Source organism: Wyeomyia smithii, chromosome 3 (assembly GCF_029784165.1).
Source record: "Wyeomyia smithii strain HCP4-BCI-WySm-NY-G18 chromosome 3, ASM2978416v1, whole genome shotgun sequence".
In the NCBI taxonomy this organism is placed as follows: domain Eukaryota; kingdom Metazoa; phylum Arthropoda; class Insecta; order Diptera; family Culicidae; genus Wyeomyia; species Wyeomyia smithii.
The window spans coordinates 104,424,760-104,443,617 of record NC_073696.1 but is presented as its reverse complement, the minus strand read 5'-3'; the positions used below and the strand labels follow the sequence as shown (position 1 = coordinate 104,443,617).

Below are 18,858 nucleotides of genomic sequence, written 5' to 3'. Positions count from 1 at the left end.
TCACCTCTACGGCCAATTTGATAGGTAACTTTAACGTCAGAAACAAACGTTGAAAGTTCCTTTTTGAATATATTAAATTCAGAAGAAATAGTTACCACAATAGGTGGAACTTTCTCCTTTTTTAAAGATTTTATATTTTGTATAGTTTCATTATTAATAACTTCCATTTCACCAGCTTCTTGCTCAGGCAAAATATCAAAAGGATTGTCACTACAGACACTCGATGTGTCAGAAAGAGATGCCTCTCTTTTCCTCCCCGCAGCGATGCGAGGTTTCTTTTTCCGTCCAGCCATTTCAGGTGATACGAAAAAAGTTAAAACAAATGTTAAATTCAAAAGTAGGTAGTCTTGAGAAAGACTGATGTGAAATAACTTCCAGGTAATCTTTAAAAGACACACTGACAAAACACAAACTTTGAAGCTATAGGCAGTCAAAGACCAGTCCACAAGCAACCGAAAAAACGTCTGATCTGTAGGACAGTTCAAGACGCACTGTGAATTCAATCAACGATGATATTACGTTTTGCGCGTACTAATTCCTTGTTTCTGGAGACGACTTTAGAAGATTACAGTTCGCGAATTGAAGCGAATATTTGCTTCGGTTACGAATGAGATAATATCTGTTTTTCTGTTGTGAAGAAGATGCTTATAAATATCATAACATCGTTTCTGGATGAAAGGACGTATAAGCCGTAAACTTATTGTTACCATGCTTTAATTTGGGAAAGGGAGAGAGCTTTCGAAAGATATTTGAAATGTGTATTCTTCTAGAGTAATGTCGAGCACACAGTCAATCCAATTTGCTGGAGGAACCAGCAAGAGCAACTTTTAAAATAATCATCACTTTTACCATCATATTCATGAGTGTACGGCATCACTTCCCTGTTGCCTGCTATATAGAGTGAAATTTTATCATTACAAGCCCCAAATTTTTATCAAATTTGCATACGATTTGTGGCAGCAGAAGTTGTGCGAGTGTCGTATGATGACACGCCATTAGAATTTAATTCCGAGCACTTGATGGAAAAACTGACATAAAGGAGTCACGTCGTTTCGCTTATGAATGCGTATTTTAATTATAGCGATGGTTGTTGAGTGACAAATTTTTACACATTGCATTAGAGTACCTCCATACTCCATAATTAGTGACACTGCTGGGGTGCTATCTTTCAATTGCATTAATTTAGAGGTTTCAGCCTTGGGTTATTTTTAATGCTCCCCTTGGCACTTTTGGAATGAAAAAATCTATTTTGTACTGTCTATTTTTTTTTTTCAAAACCATTGAAAACCAAATTGAAATGACTCTGTGGTTAAAAGTTTTTTAAAAGTTTTAGTAAAAATCTAAATAAAACTTCTGCGTTGGTATTAATTTTATGTGAAAGATACGTACCTACCGCTTCACTTGGAGGTAGTTTACCATTACTTATATATACATTGAGCAGCACTGATTCCACCTACAATTTAAAATAAAAAATATTCGGAAACTTACTCGATACCTTGAACAAATGATTTGAAATAGGAAAACTATTGAAAACATATCTCTACCTTTCCGAGCAATCCGCACATAGAGCGAGAGGAATTCATTAAAGTCGTGAATTTTCTCAAACAAAATATTGACTTATTATTCTGAAATATTTCCTTTTACCTAACGTTCAACGAAAATAGTTAAATAGCTATGATGATGAACTGTTAAATAAAATATCAAACAGTAGCTCAATTATGACTCCAATAAAACAGTTCGTCAATGACATTCAATACACTGTTAGACAGACCCTCATGAGATTGTCCAAGTAGCTTTTGATCCGACTAACTTCAATCCACCAAATAAGCCACAATCAAAGTGCCATCATCATTTCGTTGCGCTCTCTTTCCACTGCATGTTTATGCGACTCAAATCTATCTACATTTGGATATGCACGCATGTTTGTGCCAACATCGAATGAATTAATTCTATTAGCAGCAATTAAAATTAATTACCCAGCTGGGGATCGGGGCTTCAGCAGCTAGAGTTATACAAATTGACTGCATTGACTTAACTGGAAGATCTAAGATAAAAAAATCAATTGCTAACTTGTCCCACTAGAATGACTGCTAAAAAATAGAGCGATGTCTAACATTATTAAAAAGCAAATTAAATCTGAATGAATTAGCGGAATCACCACTATTTGCGAAGCTGACCCGCTCAGGTCACCCCAAAACGGGAAATCTATATCCCTGAGACAATTTTAGCGAAAACACAATTACCGTGCCACGTGCTCGCGTGCTGGCTGAAATTCTGTCACAAAAGAGGGAAAGGAGACAAAACCTTCCGTGTTCTGTCAAACGGATCGCGTTTGCAACCATTATTCATCGGGTGATGACGACGACGACGACGACAACGGACGGCGTCGTGCTGCAGAGCTTCTTTTTCGCTCTGACTTTGGTCTAACTGCACCGCTAAATCATCCTCATCATTAGCTTTGCAGCCTCCGGGTGAGAATTGTTTATACAGCACCAGCGCCAGGCCATCCCAGCATCGTCCTTCCGAGTTCGAACGCGTGTCTAACTGACGATGTCAACAGAGGGGCGATTTGCTGGCTTAGCTCAAGTGGCGTACATGACGCAAACCCCGTGCCGTGTTCATGGGATGGGTTGTGCAAAAACATGTTTCAATATTGACGTTAATTGCTCGAACCTCCCGGTGGGACGGTATGGGCTTCCGCTGCCGAGCCATGGTCCTTTCCAACAATAGCAGCATCAATAGCTTTTCGGAGGGGGTCATGGTCGCTTGACTGCACAGAAAGCGAGAGAGATAGTGCAATCAAAGCGTGAGCGACGTTCTTATGACTGTTGGTTCATGGAGCGGTGAGTTTTGTTGTTGATGTTGTTGTTGTTATTGTTAATAATAATTATATTTTTATTAAGGAATAGTATCTGTATACGTGTTAAACGATATGAGGTAAGTAATGTGGATGTAGGAATCTTGTCTGCGAAGTTGGAAATATTGTAATAATGATGCTGATAATAGCATAGCATAGGTAAACTACCCGTAATTTCACTCTGTGATTGGTCGAACTAACAAAATTGCAAAATGATCCAGATGAATGGTGCTCGGGACTAGCATTACATTCTCATTGTGCAAATTTTACTGGCCCATACTTTTACAACTGACCAGTAACGACGCCGGCCACGACCAAAAGCGGTACTACTTGGGAAGGAAAGGGATGGTGATACTCGTTTTGTTTAGAGACCGCGGGTACCACTGCATCTCTACGAGTATCACAGGAGAGGAATTGTAATAATATAAAAATACACAGTTCTGGTAGCTTTCTGGTGAATGATACGATGCGTTACGCGAAACTAAACATGAAATATCACGGAGGCTATTGTGTAATAATATAATAAGCTATGATAAAATTAATCAATAATCAACAGAAAAATGAATACTTAGCTTCCGGTCTTCAGATGTTGAAAAGAAAACGTTGTTTGATTTCATTGTTAAAGCATGTTCTCTAAAACGAGGGGGTGTTTTATAATCCGAGCATCCCTTTTTCCAATACGGAACGACTGTGAAAAATGATTGACTCCCGCGTACGTTCTATCTCTCTCTCTCAGGCGCGAACAAATACATAATGGTGAAACGACAAAAAAAAACAATTTTGTGAGTTGAAAAGGCATCGCATTGAAACCCACATTTCGCTATGAATTCACTAATTTCACACTTTTCACACGCGGTGCACTAAATTCCCTTGCGTCATGCGATGATTTCGTCAATGATGTGTGGAGGAAATGGACGATCGATCTGCTTATTTTGCGTGTCCTGCATGTTGCCGTGACTGTTTCTTCCGTTTCGGTAGTGTTCTTTGTATCCGAGTTGACACACTCAATACACGACAATAAGGCCAATGAGTGGACTCTGCTTGGGATGTCCGGTAAAAACGGAAGACACTGTTCAGATTTGAAGAATATTGGCATACTTTCTAGATTTGAGCAAAAATTATATTGTAAAAATGATGCTGATAACAAAAAGAAATTATATAATCCATTTCAATCAATGAGCGAAGCCCAAGGGCTACATTCTGATCCGGGATTTGGCTGTTTATTCAACTCTAACGTTCTTCCTCAGCCGAAATTTGATCATACAATGTCTAGTTTGTCAGAGCAGTATCTCACCTCAAATTAGACGAGAGTCGTAGTGGCTCGTGCTGTATTAAGAAGATGTCGCCATGATTCTCGGTTCTGGGGTGTGTTTCACCAGTTTCCCAGGCGTCTCATCAGAATGGGGCCGGTAGGATTGCTGACGAGCAGCGATTTCACAGGGCTATCGTCCGGCATCCTCATGACACAAACTGCCCACCGCAGCCTATTGACTTTCGCCAGGTGCGCAATAAGGCTCTCTCCAAGCAGCGCGAGCAGCATACGGTTCATGCGCCTTCGCCATTCTCCTTCGTCCACAATAGATAATCCGCAGAACCTTCCGTTCGAAAACTCTAAGGGCGTTCAAGTCCTCCGCGAGAAGCGTTGATGCCGCAGACTACTACTGGTCTCATCAGGATTTTGTGCGGCGTCGTCAACTTTGTGCGTCCTTACACTCGATTTGATCGACTTGTCTTTCGAAGTGAAAACTAGATTTTCAACCTGGATGCATCTCTGGATCTCATGTCTGGTGTTAATGGTGGTGGTCACCAGTGACCTCAAGTACCCCAAGAAACACGGTTAGTCTTTAATAAGTTTAGGTAATTGATATATAACGAATCTCGTCACTATAACAATAACGTATAAACTTATATACAACTTGTTAACAACTCAAAAAGCGCAAGGGGCGGAGCCAATATAAAACATATATTCAACTTCAAATGAATTGTTCACACGACTTATATAAAACAACTTTATAACGACTATAACCACCACTCTTACATTTCCAGTACCAACAAATGGTGGCCTGTTATTAATAGGTCATAAACAAATTGCACAAATGAGTTGAAATTTCACTCGCTGATGATTGTTTCTAATACATACAAAACAGATGACCCACGAAAATAATCATGGCTCTTCATTTGAGAAATTATCAAGACAATCCATTGAAAGAATAGAGTGTTGGTATAGTGATTGAATACAATAAATCTACGTGCGATTTCAGATTTGTCGTGAATATTTGCCTTGTACTTCGTTAAAATTTACGCGCTTCGAAAATACCACAATATGATAGTAATCAATATCATATTTTTTTTTAAATTTGAAATAAAGAAAAAAGTAACAGATGAACTCTAGAGGAATGAGCCTCAGGTATATATTTTCGATAGGATTATATTATGAAACGTGCCTTTAGCACAGAAAAATGGTGTTAAATATTATTTTACCACGCCGCTTGCGCTAACGAGGCAGCCATGTTGATTATTAGCATTCGTTGAATGGGTACACCGATTGCCCAAAGATTTTGTACGTTATATAACCACTGTCTATAAAGTTTATTTCGGTAAAAATATCTCAAAATAATTAAAAAAAATGTTCATTGAAACATCAAGGTGAACTAAGATGTCATGCATATGTACTAGTTATTTTAACTTTCTTACTCTTTTAGTAAACCAAATGAGGAGTAATTTCTGCCACAATTTGGAGATGGAATCGTGAAACCAATTAAGCAAGGTTATATAAAGCTACTACAATCTATACACGCAAAGGTTTCCTTGTTACTTTAAAAGTAACAACAAAAAATTCTACTTTTTGTAATAATTTTATTACTTAAAAAGTAATAAAATTCATTTCCAGTCAAATAACGACACACACTGTCAAATATTTTGCATATCTTACGAGATCTTGTCTATCCAATAATGGTCGTAACAACTACATTGACCAAAAATTCGTTATCATATAAAAGATAGTTTGCTTTACACACACCAGCAACTAGTGAAAATTTACTTTTACGATTTACCCAGAATTCCAAAACCTCTGTTAAAGCAGGATAACTATGGGATTCTATGGGATACACAATTTGTTTTTAAAAATCTAGTATACGGTGCAAATTATAATGTTAACAGTCACCAACTGAGTTATTCAAGTCGTTCATATTCAGCCTCTCAATTATAATAACCCCTTTTTTCAACACCTAATAGTATGGTTTTTGAATGACACCTTAGATGACTAGTTGCTGTTTCTTCCTTCTCCAATTCATCCGGTGTACGTGTGTTAATTTGTTCATTGTACACATATGGGAAAAAGAAAACAATGTGTCAAGAGCTGCCAGGTACATTTCTTCTCCACCATACATGTTGATGATTTCCAAACCTTTATATGCAATATGCCTTTGGGAATAATATCATGATCGGTGAACACAATGTGTTGAAGGAAAACACAAACATTTGCGTTCTCGCAAGCGGATACAAGCGATGTTGAAAATTGCATGAAAACCAAACGAAGAAGAAATCTTATATTCGCTGTCAATGATTTTGCAATCATCTCCGGCAACTCTGATCGCAGTGTATCAGCTTTTTCTTTTCAAGTTAGAAACAGTGATCTGAACATGCGAATCAAAAAGTGGCCGGTTCACAATTAAATATTTAATACGGAAAACTATCTAGGTAAGGGTTGGTTCTTTTTCCAGAGTTATTGTTGGTGTTCAAGGAAATAGAAATGACTGCCACAAACACATTTCAGTGCGGTTTCAGTGACCTACAGAGCTTCCATTTGTGATTTGTGTTTACGGAAACCTCAAAAAATAACACAGCGATACTTTTCGTTCAACAGATAATTGTGACGATTATGGCAGACACAGCAGCTCGCGACTTCCTGAAGTCCCATGGCTTAGAACGAATTGAACCCCACCTTGAAAAAGCAGGAGTCAAATTCGACGACTTCTGGTACTTTAAAGAAAATATAGGAGAACTCCAGAATATAATGCCAAACTTGCGAGATCGTATGGATTTTTTACGATCGTTAAAATTAATTGTGGCAAACAAGGCATGCCAAGTAAACTTACCAGCACCAGTATGCGCACATGAAGTAAGTATGCATAGTAAAAAATTTACTCATTTTAGTTCTATGGAGAGATTCATATAGGATTACGATTTATGAAAACATGCTAGTACTTTTCTGGTATTCTTGAAATTCTGTTCCAAGGTCTGTATGTAATATTATGTATAAAACGTTTGAATTCAAAAGGCAAATCGTTCAAAATGATTTGTATTCTCGGGATGAGAACATTCTCGCCCTTGATTTTGCCTTCGACAGAGGCGCCGAGTCTTTAATTTCGACTTTTTAGAACTGCGAAACACTTTCCTTCAAAAACTCACCGTTCATGAATAACTCATAGGGTGTTGCCTAGAAAAAACCTGAAATTATCAGGAAAAAATCTGAAAAAGCCAGTGAAGCTTCAGAACATTTGTGAACCTTTAGCTGTTTAAAACGGTTTTTTTTAAGGATTTTTTTGCTTTTCGTTCGGTACATGATTTTTCTTTCTCGCTCAAATGTATTTTTATACGGCAGTTTTTAGTGATTGATTCGGTAGTAATATGCTTAGAAGATGTTCTTCGAATACCAAAAATTGAAGATGATTTTTTTTATAGTGGACATTTTCGGCGTGAGCCTTGAAATTCATTAAGAATATAAAAAAAATGCATAGCTTAGTGGTTGAGTCTCAATTACTCTTTCAGTCGAGGCTCCATTATACGATGGCTTGCTGATAGATAAATTTCATACATAGAGACCCCACAGCTCACGAAATATGTCACGATTTTTAGCAATAAAAATGTTAGTTTCTAGATAACAACAGGTTTTCTCGTGATAAATGGAATGAATACAGATTGTCAATAGAAAATCTGAAAAGCAACTTTGTTTTTAGTAAAAAAGTCGATGAAAACGGTTTCAATCAGATTACTGTTTTTGGTGACTGCACTGCGCATTGTCTGGTTATATATCTAGAATCGAACTTGAATATATTTTTATTTCTCTTAAACCGTTCCAAAACTACATAAATATTACCCTCCTTTCTCTTTCTTTAATTTGAATTTATATATATATATATATATATATATATATATATATATATATATATATATATATATATATATATATATATATATATATATATATATATATATATATATAAATTCAAATATATATATATATATATATATATATATATATATATATATATATATTTATTTATTATTTATTATTTATTATTTTATTTAAATTTAATTTTATATTTATATTTATATTTGATATATATATATATATATATATATATATATATATATATATATATATATATATATATATATATATATATATATATATATATATATATATATATATATATATATATATATATATATATATATATATATATATATATATATATATATATATATATTATATTATAATTTAAGAAGTTTCGAAGCGCATAATGATTAAGAGTATTTAATTACGTAAAATGTCCTGTCCAACAGAGTTTGCTGAAAATTTGTGAGCGATCAGAGTCAGGACGTAAATTCCTTGATATTTCCAACAACGACAATGAAAGTAATCTGAGCACACCGGAATGTCGAAAATATATCAAAGATGCTGTAGTTGAACATTTCTTCGTGTTGGGAAAAGGAAAAATTCTGGCATCGGACTTTACTAAAATGGTACAAATTATATGTAACCAGTTGCCGCATGAAGACCCACGTACCTGGTACATTCCGAAGAGTCAGAACCAGGCAGCTGCAGGGTTACTATTTACTCGGTATAAATATATGCAACAGCATGATACAAGATTCAAGAAAGGTATATATAATCTAACAGCAGCCACAGCAGAAAATGAACAACAGCCAGAAAGTCCAAAACGATTTGAAGATCAATGGAATCAATTAAGTGCCGAAGAACGTGATCAATGCCAAGGTGAAACATATTCTATAAATGTAAAATATATTCTATTGGATTTAAATCCAATAGATTGGTTTGAAATTCACTTGATTAAAATTTGAATTAAAAAATGACTTATAATTCGGATTTCGATTCAAATTAGGGTATTAATTTTAATTTTCAATCTCATTTAAATATATATTTCAATGTTAATGTCAATATCGAGTTTGATTCACATTTTAAATTCAAAGTTAATTTCAATTTAATTTTTAATAATAATTTAATAATTCTGATACATATCAATTTTAATATTATTATAATTTCAAATCAGTTTTAATTTAATTTTTATGTTATTTTAACATTATTTCAATTTCAATTTTAAATTCAATTTTAATTTATATTATTTTAAATTTATTTTATTTTAATTTAATTTTAATTTAATTTTAATTTAATTTTAATTTAATTTTAATTTAATTTTAATTTATTTTAATTTAATTTTAATTTAGTTTTAATGTAATTTTAATTTATTTTAATTTAATTTAAATTTAATTTTAATTTAATTTAAATTTATTTTAATTTAATTTTCATTTAATTTTAGTTTAATTTTAATTTAATTTTAATTTAATTTTAATTTAATTTTAATTTAATTTTAATTTATTTTAATTTAATTTTGATTTAATTTTAATTTAATTTTAATTTAATTTTAATTTAATTTTAATTTAATTTTAATTTAATTTTAATTTAATTTTAATTTAATTTTAATTTAGTTTTAATTTAATTTTAATTTAATTTTAATTTAATTTTAATTTAATTTTAATTTAATTTTAATTTAATTTTAATTTAATTTTAATTTAATCTAATTTTAATTTTATTTTAATTTAATTTTAATTTAATTTTAATTTAATTTTAATTTAATTTTAATTTAATTTTAATTTAATTTTAATTTAATTTTAATTTAATTTTAATTTAATTTTAATTTAATTTTAATTTAATTTTAATTTAATTTTAATTTAATTTTAATTTAATTTTAATTTAATTTTAATTTAATTTTAATTTAATTTTAATTTAATTTTAATTTAATTTTAATTTAATTTTAATTTAATTTTAATTTAATTTTAATTTAATTTTAATTTAATTTTAATTTAATTTTAATTTAATTTTAATTTAATTTTAATTTAATTTTAATTTAATTTTAATTTAATTCTAGTTTAATTTTAATTTAATTTAAATTAAATTTTAATTTAATTTAAATTTAAATTTTGATATTAATTTTGTTATAAATTGGTCGGCGTGCGATTAAACCAAACGAAGCACCGTTTATTTTCGAAATTGAGTTTCCACTAGGAATGTTAAAATTAATAATTTATCTTTCATGAAAAAACGAGATCATTCGAACAGCTCATAATGATATTATAACGAAAAATTCTCCGCAGCAGCTTTGAACACCGATTACTCGATATAATGTTTTTGACGCTTGGTTCGGTTTGGCTGCAAGCCGACCAATTTTAATATTATTTTCAATTAAATTTCAATTCATACATTTTAATATTAATTTTAATAGTTATTTTAAGTTTAATTCAATTTTAATATGTTTTAATATATTTTCTGTTTTAAAATCATTTTAATTTCAGTTTTGATTCTAATCTTAATTTTAAAGATAATTTGAATAAAAAAATTGATTATAGTTTTATTTTAAAATAATTTTAATGTTATGGTTTTCATTTTAGTTCTAAGTCGAATATAAATTGTAATATTTGTTTTAATTTTTATTTCAATACAGTGAAACATTTATGTTATTTGAATTTTTGTGACTGTGACTTTGTGTTTAATTTTGAATCGAATTTTAATAATAATTTATATTTGAACATTTTTTCCAATTGCTGTTCATGCAATGTGTTTATTTCAATCCGCAGCTGCCAAAATCAAATTGAACATAATCGGATTTGATCGAAAGGAAGAAATTATGAACCTATGGATTACCAGCTACCCACTGCGACGTTTCCAGTCGGTCACGGGAAAATTAGCGTTCGGAGATTGGGATGTCTTAACCCATTATGCGGATGTGCATCAATTAGTAATATCGATCATCTTGTAACAAGTTTTATTTATTAATTCACGTTCTTATGTACAGATATCTGTGGACTTCAAAAAAATTCTGCCGAATCATGTTAGGCTCGAGGAACGTATTTTCCCTTTTGTTCGCCGATTCAAAAACATTTTCGAAAACTACAAACAGCTAATTGTCGAGGACATGGATTTATTGAACAATTTGGCTTCTATTTTTACAGACCATTTTCAACTCACTGGTAGGCAAAAGTCAATTGGATTAGTAATGAGTTTTTCTTGTTAGTCGCAAGACGCAATTGACGAAGTTTTCCTATTGATGTAAGAACGATAGAAGTTCTGTCAAGTTCTATTTTTGAAATACTCTTCATTTTACACAGTTCTGCGTCTCAGCCGTAGCAACAAAAAAAAACTAAAATTTGAATATAGCGCAATTTTTCAAAAAACGTCCCAATCTCTATATAATTTATTAACTGTCGTTTTTTAATTGATTAAAACCTTACGCAGATGTTCCAACGTGCTAGAGATGTCATTTTGTGCTATTGATAATTTTTGTAAATAACGACTGATTTTTGAAAAGGTTTTATGTAAAACCGGTATTGATGGTTACATTTATTTTTAGAGTCAGATGAGTTTCTAGATAACAGTGTTGTCTCTCCAGAGAAAATAAACACAGTAAAAGCAAAAAGTTTAAAACTTCTGAATTATTTTCAGATATAAATATATTTAAAATATTTGATAAGGTATCTTTTGCAGAGTTATAAACAGTAATTTTGTCCTTAAAAAATACCCAGTAAAAATATGAAAAAAAATTGTTTTTAAAAGTTTTATCTTTTTATGCTTGATTCATGCTAAGTTCGAACAACTATCAATGTTAAACTAACATTGTGTGGTTTTCATAGAGAAAAATTCAGATTTTTAAAAATATGTTTTTCTAATATTCAATTTATTTATGTTTTTTCCGTAAATTTTTTATCTTGTTAAACGGCGAATATTTTCATTAGAAAAAAAATATTGTTTACAACGTAGACATTTTACCGACCAAACAAATCGTTCTGGCTTCAAAAATATTTTTAATCAATATCATTTTTATATAAACCTCTCTCAAAACTAAGTCATGATTAAAAAAAAATACTAATAGCACAAAATGATATCTATAGCCCATAGGAACATCTGAGTAAAGTTTCAATCCGATCATAAATAATCTATTTAGTTGCTTTTTTGGAAATTGTTCAGTATTTAAAGTCTGTCATAATTATAGCTTATTCTTTTAGAGTACTCCATATTTCTCGCGTTGTACGCATTGCCATTAATAATTCGTCAATACTTCATAAAAAAAGAGGTAGAAAACGCACAAAACCGTCCTTATTGCAAAGCAGACAAGCGTTCATTTGTGTACTGGCGGTAAATAAATTTATACGTTACATACATTAATGTCTGTTGATTTTCAACAACACTACTTATAGACAGAGGCCACTTTAGAGGAAACCATCGCGTCTCGACAACTGGAAGCTCCGAACTTGGGGAAAAATGTACAGCCATTCATAGTGGCTTTTGGTTCTATTGCAAACATCAACAACAAATTCTTCGTAATCTTGGACAACATTAAGTTCCCTTGTAGCAGCATTGTATCGGCTTTGGACCTCTTGTTTAAACTACACACTGTTTTCCATTTGCGATACGCGGAAGAATGCGAAAACGTTCTAAAGTTTATTCAGTTTTACTTTTATAAAATATCATTCTCTGGAGATCGTCTGGACTCCTCAACAACTGCATTCATAGCTGACTTAGATCGCTGTTAGCATTTGTTATATGTTGTTTAGTTTTTATGTTGTTTAAGCTGTTTATTGTTATAAATGAAATAAATAGATGATTTTTCGATACACCATAAGCCAAGGTTGCGTCGCGTGCCGATAGCTCGCTCCTCAAGGACAATAATATTTTCTATTAAGCTTTCTTCATATGACGATTTAAAAATACATGAAGGCACGTAAGGTAATAAATTTCACGAGACTGAGGAATGGAAAAGCAAAATCTATGGTCAAGGTGGCATATTAAATTTAGGGGTGTTTTTTCGATTGCTGTTACGTTTTGCCGTTAGCTCGCTTAACACGCACAATTTTGGGAAACGTTGAATGACAAACTTGTAGTCAATAAGTAGTACTACAAGTTTGTGTTTATTATGATATTCAACGTGAATACTGGCTGAATATCGCACTGAATGTGGGCTCTCACACTTCAGGCATGAGAGTAAGAGTACTGTTGGATAAACTCATAGTATTACTTGGGAACTATTAGTTTGTCATAGATCGTTTCTCAAAATTGTGCGTGTAATGCAGGCTATCGGCAAAACGAAACGGCAATCGAAAAAACACCCTCAAATTGAATATACCACTGTGACCATAAGTGTTGCTTTTCCATTCCTCAATGTTGTGAAATTTATTACTTTATGTGCCTTCATGTGCTTTCAAATCTTCATATGAAGAAAGCATAATAGAAAATATTTCTTTAGTTCAAATATGTCACGTTGTTGATATATTTGATCTCATCGTTTTAAAATTATAAAACGCACGTGAAAAATAAAACACAACTGAATACGGCCTTTCAAGCGAATGAATATTCTGACATTTGATGCTAGTACGTTACCGGAAAGATTTTGCATATGTGTGAGTGAAGGGGGCTAAAATGAACCTGTACATTGCACCAATACAAATGCAACGAGTGAAGTTCCACTAACACGTGCGTTGCGGCTTTTTGTTGTATTTTTCCTGCAGAAACGCATACAAGCGTGTAGATTTATTACTTATTGTGTATTCCCCTTTGTGTCTAATGTATGATCTTAAGACACCTAAAGTAATAAAATATTCTTCAAAAGTAATAAAATCTTCCCCCTTTGTTTTGGGTGTAAAAAATCGCCGTCACCATCTTGATTACTGTAGTAGAGAAAATAATATAAAAATTCTCCTAACTGAACCACGCATTAAGTAATATATTTTGAAATTTAAGTAAAACAGAAATATTCAAACATTGATTTGAGGTTATTAACGATGATCAAAATAATAAAAATGAAACCGAAGATCGTTGAGCGAGAAAAAAATGAGAATTGAAACAAATCATGGCCGATCAGATCAAACGATTTTCTTGTTTTGAGTAAGTTGAATCATAAATTTATTGACTATAATTTACTGTCAAATTAATTATTTATGTTTAATCAAACATAAATTCCCTGGGTATTTAAATATTTTATATAATTTTGAATATTATAACAGTATTTATGATCTGCACTGTATTTGATGAAGAAGAAATAGTTCACACCATAAAATCACATTTATAACTGATTTAAAACTGAACTACAACTTTCGCGGCCATTTTTCAATTTTGTCTCCACTATACGTTTTGCTGTCAAACACATATTCAACACTGTTGTCTCTCTTGCATTCTCAAGAAAAAAACTAGTTATAAACATGTTATAAATCAGTTTTTACAGCAATTCGTAATGTATTTACAACTTCAACTTGTTATTTCGATTTAAAACATCAATGCGAGTGAATTAAAACCCAATGTTTTCCCAGTAACTTATTTATGACTTATTTATAACTTTTTTCTTTCGTTTTTTTCGTAAAAGATGTTGCATGTGTTACTTGGGACACAAACTCGTCGATCACCTCAAGCTCATAGCCATCTACAGAGACTTGAGTTGGGAGGCTGAAATTGTTCTCCTTCGAGCCTCTTTCGCTTTCAGTCACAAAAGTTACGTGTTAGATGTCAAAGTCATCCGCGAACCCCAGAAGCTGAACCGACCTTATGAAAGTCATGCTCCTCGTGTCGATACCCGCTCTGCGGATCATATCTTCAACAGCAAAGGGACTCGAGAGTATCCCCGAAACACGCACGTATCACGTATCATCAAATTCAATCCACTGCTGTTCTCGATTGACTGTGTCATAGGCTGTCGTAAAATTACTAAAAATGGGATGTTGGAATGAATTTGATCCGTGGTGTCGCGGGATCCCATTAAAGCCGCTTGGTACTGACTTTAACCTCCTGGTAAAAGGTGATATAGTTACGACGGAGAAGAAGCTGCGAGAGTATTTTGTGGGCGGCATTGAAAACCCTTTCCTACTGGGCCCATATAATTGCTTAGGTAGAAGGTGACTTAAACAAAATCTTCTCTCTCACTTTTTGAACGTCAATCAATCCTATTCATTGTTTTATTGCTCACAACGCTAGTGTCAACGTCGCAGCTGCTACGAAAAATAAAAAAGCGAAGCAAGCAAGTGTTTTTATATAGGAATTGTTTCGGCTTAGGTTTTGTTATCCGTCGTTTTTTACCTACAGAATTGAGTGGGCTCGGTCGGAAAGGGATAAGTAAGATTCCGCGGTAGTTGTGACACTCCAGTTTGTCGCCCTTTTTGTAGATGGGTAAGACTTCTATCTCCATACACTCGTCTGGCAGTTTTTCCTCCTCCCAAATCCTGGTCTCGACGACTCCGTCCAAGAGCCCAATTTTCGTTTTACCAAGCACCCCACTATTCCAGTCTGAGCAACTGGATCCGGCTGAAGCGGTGGAGTAGACCAGTCGTCGGCCACTATACGGGTCTCTGCTAAATATTATCTTTGTCGGTTGCTCATCCACCCTGCTGACGTGGTCAGCCTGTTGTAATCTGTCGGGTTCCATCAGTTTGATAATATGAGCATGTTTGTAAACTTCGTGTCAATTCTTGTTTGTATTGGTGAGTATTAATCGGAGGATTATATATGCTTGAAGACTCCATCGCTCATCGATCGGCCTCCTTCCACGTCCACGGTTTATGACCGTAGAGCGCCATCCGATGGATCAGCGTCCTGTAGAGCGCAAATTTTGTGCGGATCTGTAGGCTGCGAAACCTAAGCTAACTACACAATCCGTAATAACGTTTGCTGTGAAAAAAGGGCCAAAAATTGCCGGTTTTTCATGGGTTTACCTTCACCTGCACTGACGAAACTATCCATGCAGCCCCAATCATTGTAACCCATGAGTCAGCAGTAAAAGTTGGCAGCTCTATCAGTCGAACTCTAATCGTAATGACGAAAACGGTGAAACAGTTACTCCGTTCAGTAGTATGCGCTTTCTAAGAACGGTACCCCATCGCTTACCTCCAAAGGAACATCGTGCGGCAGTTCGTGGAAACTATTGTTCGTTCTTGGCACTATTGGACAACAATTAGAGCTACGAAAGAAAGCCCGGTTCCGGACGGCCGACGATCCTGAGTGACAAAAAGCTCTAAAGGATGCTGAAGCGGAAGACCGAGGGAAAAGTTGCTACATCGTTGCGTGCGCTTGGCCGGGAGGTCGGTGCTACCGGCTAAACAGTGAAAAAGTATCTGACGAACATGGACTGGACATACATGTCAGGAAGCGGTAATCTCGTCCACTGGCTTCGGAGCTGCAGGCAATGACGCAGCAACAGCGCCTGAATAAGATGGTAAAGTCGATTTTCCCGGCAAATCGTGACGTGGCGGTGCACACTGGGGCAGCCTCATACAAAAGCTCGGACAAAACCTAAAATTTTTTTTCCGGAATTAGGTTCAAAATCGATATTTTGTAGAAACTAGAATGCCTACAGAACAAGAATCAAGCATAGGTTGTAAAGAATTCGCATGTTTTAGTACATCGTGAGGTAGGAGAAGTTAGGGTTTAACATTTCATAAAACCAAAAAAAATATTTCGATCATCTTTACCAACCTACAAAATGCAGGAGCTCCCAAATAATAATGATATTATGCATGAAATCTCTTCAATATGAGTTAAATTAAAGGAAAAAAAATTAGATAGCTGAGTATATCCTACTATACCACGATTGAGCACAACGTTTCACGCAGATAAAAAAAAATCAATTTTTCACTAGTTTCAAACATTTGAAAAAATGATTTACCAGCGAGTACCCACTCTATATTCTTCTCAAATTTGAAGATGCCAGTCTCAGCTATCCAAAAAACCCAACTTTAGCTGCCACTTTTTGCCTATTCAAAAGTTATTCGATTTTTGGTACAGCATGTTTTTAAGTATAAATCATGCGTTTCGCGGCAGCTTTCTATGACGACATCACATTTTAACGAATTCGTGAAGCGCACATCCAAAAGTCTAGCAGAGTTGAAACCATACAAGATGTATTAAACGGTATGTTGGTTATATCTGACCCCTTTTTCGCCCAGTTTAAGAACAAACATCGATTCAACTGATACCCGCAAAACAAAAAAAGCGGTCATGAAACTCCTTTACGTTGAAAATGATATGGAAGACGATGAATTAATGTTTCTGTAATCTATTCAAATTCAATCATTTTGTTATATATCATTAATCATGATCAATACGTTTAGAATGTGTATGTGTATGTGTGTGTGAAATAAGTGACTTAAACTTTTTTATGCATGACTCAAACAATTAAATGACCCTAACAACTGATCTAAGAACACAGAATTGCTTAGACTTGAACTTGAGTAGCAAAAAGAATTTCACTTTCAAAATTGAGCGATCTAGATCAAACAGTAATCCGGGCATGTTGTATATGAATGCCAAAAAATTCGCCTGAAAATGTCAAACCTTCTTGTTTTGACATTCTAGATAAAAAAAGTCCTCTGGATCAAAACATGATGTGCAAAATGGTAAGTATATAGTTGATCATCTTCGCGTGATACTTGTGACCTCTACTCCTTTCCGACCGAGCCCACACAATTGTGTAGGTAAAAAATGACGGATAACAAAACTTAAATCAAAGTAATTCCTATATAAAAACTCTTGCTTGCTTCAGTTTCTTATTTTTCGTAGCAGCTGCGATGTCAACACTAGCTTGTGAGCAATAAAACAATGAATAAGACTTTCAAAAAGCGGAAGAGAAGGTTTAGTTTAAGTCACCTTCTATCTACGCATTCATATGGGCCCGGTCGGAAAGGGCCATAACATGAATCTAAAAAGTTATTGGGCTTATTTTTTTAAACAAACTGATTTAGATAAGTATAAACTGATCTAGACCAAACATTGAAGATAGATCACAATCATTCGAACAACTTTGCCGAAGACACCAATATTCTATGATTTGAATTTGAGGAGTTATGGGGTTTTGTTTTGTGAACAATAAAATTAGTTCTATCTCGTTAACAGTCAATCCTACAATTTTGATATTTTCGACAACTTTATATCAATTGATGATATGAACAACTTTTCTGAAGAAACAAAATGGCTAGCACCATTTATTCAGAAGATAGATGTCAGTGCCATCTGTGAGAGGAAAATTGAAGCTACTCGAATACATTTTTCATAAAGATATTTTTATGCTGCACAACATTGCCAAAAACATAAACACTGTGGAAACAACCATTTAGAAGTTATGAGGTTTTGTCCCACCAACATACCAATCTGCCCCACTGTGCGGTGGTGATGGACGACGAGACCTGTCTCACTAGGGTGGGGCGAATTACCAAAAATGTTTGTCTGACCCGTTTCGCCAGGCAAAAAAATCTCCTTGGAGTTCAATAAGTAACATTGGTTAAATTTTATTAAGGCCTAGAGGTGGCGCAGAGAGCATTAAGGTCAGATTTGAAACGAAAGAAATTTTTAAACAAAACATAACCTTTATATGTAATCACGTGATTTTGTGAACTTTAAGAAAGTAATTTTTTTTCCGTTTTGCGTTTAATCTTACCGTTTTTGAGCTATTTCCAAAGTTTCCTACCTATATTTGGAGGAAGCTCCACAAAATCCGTCCATGGGAGACCTAGAAGTGCGTAGACATCGTTGTAATACAGCGAGAACAGTAAAGGTCCAACATTGCTACCTTGAGGTACGCCTGAAGTATTTCGAGAACCGCGGGATTCTGCGTTCCCTAGTTTTACAGAGAGGTAGCGGTTTTCAAGGGACGATTTCAACCACCTGACGATAGAGCTACCGATCAAAATCTCAAACAGTTTTGAGCCAACACGAAGCGATGTAATCC

General features: G+C 33.7%; 1 long non-coding RNA gene across 1 annotated transcript; it reads left to right on the top strand.

Annotated features, from left to right (window-relative positions):
- The first annotated feature begins 12,229 nt into the window (after window positions 1-12,229).
- On the top strand, window positions 12,230-12,777 carry LOC129732200 (uncharacterized). Its single transcript, XR_008729202.1, has 2 exons — window positions 12,230-12,290; window positions 12,353-12,777. It is a non-coding gene; the product is annotated as an uncharacterized LOC129732200 (long non-coding RNA).
- The last annotated feature ends 6,081 nt before the right edge of the window (window positions 12,778-18,858 follow it).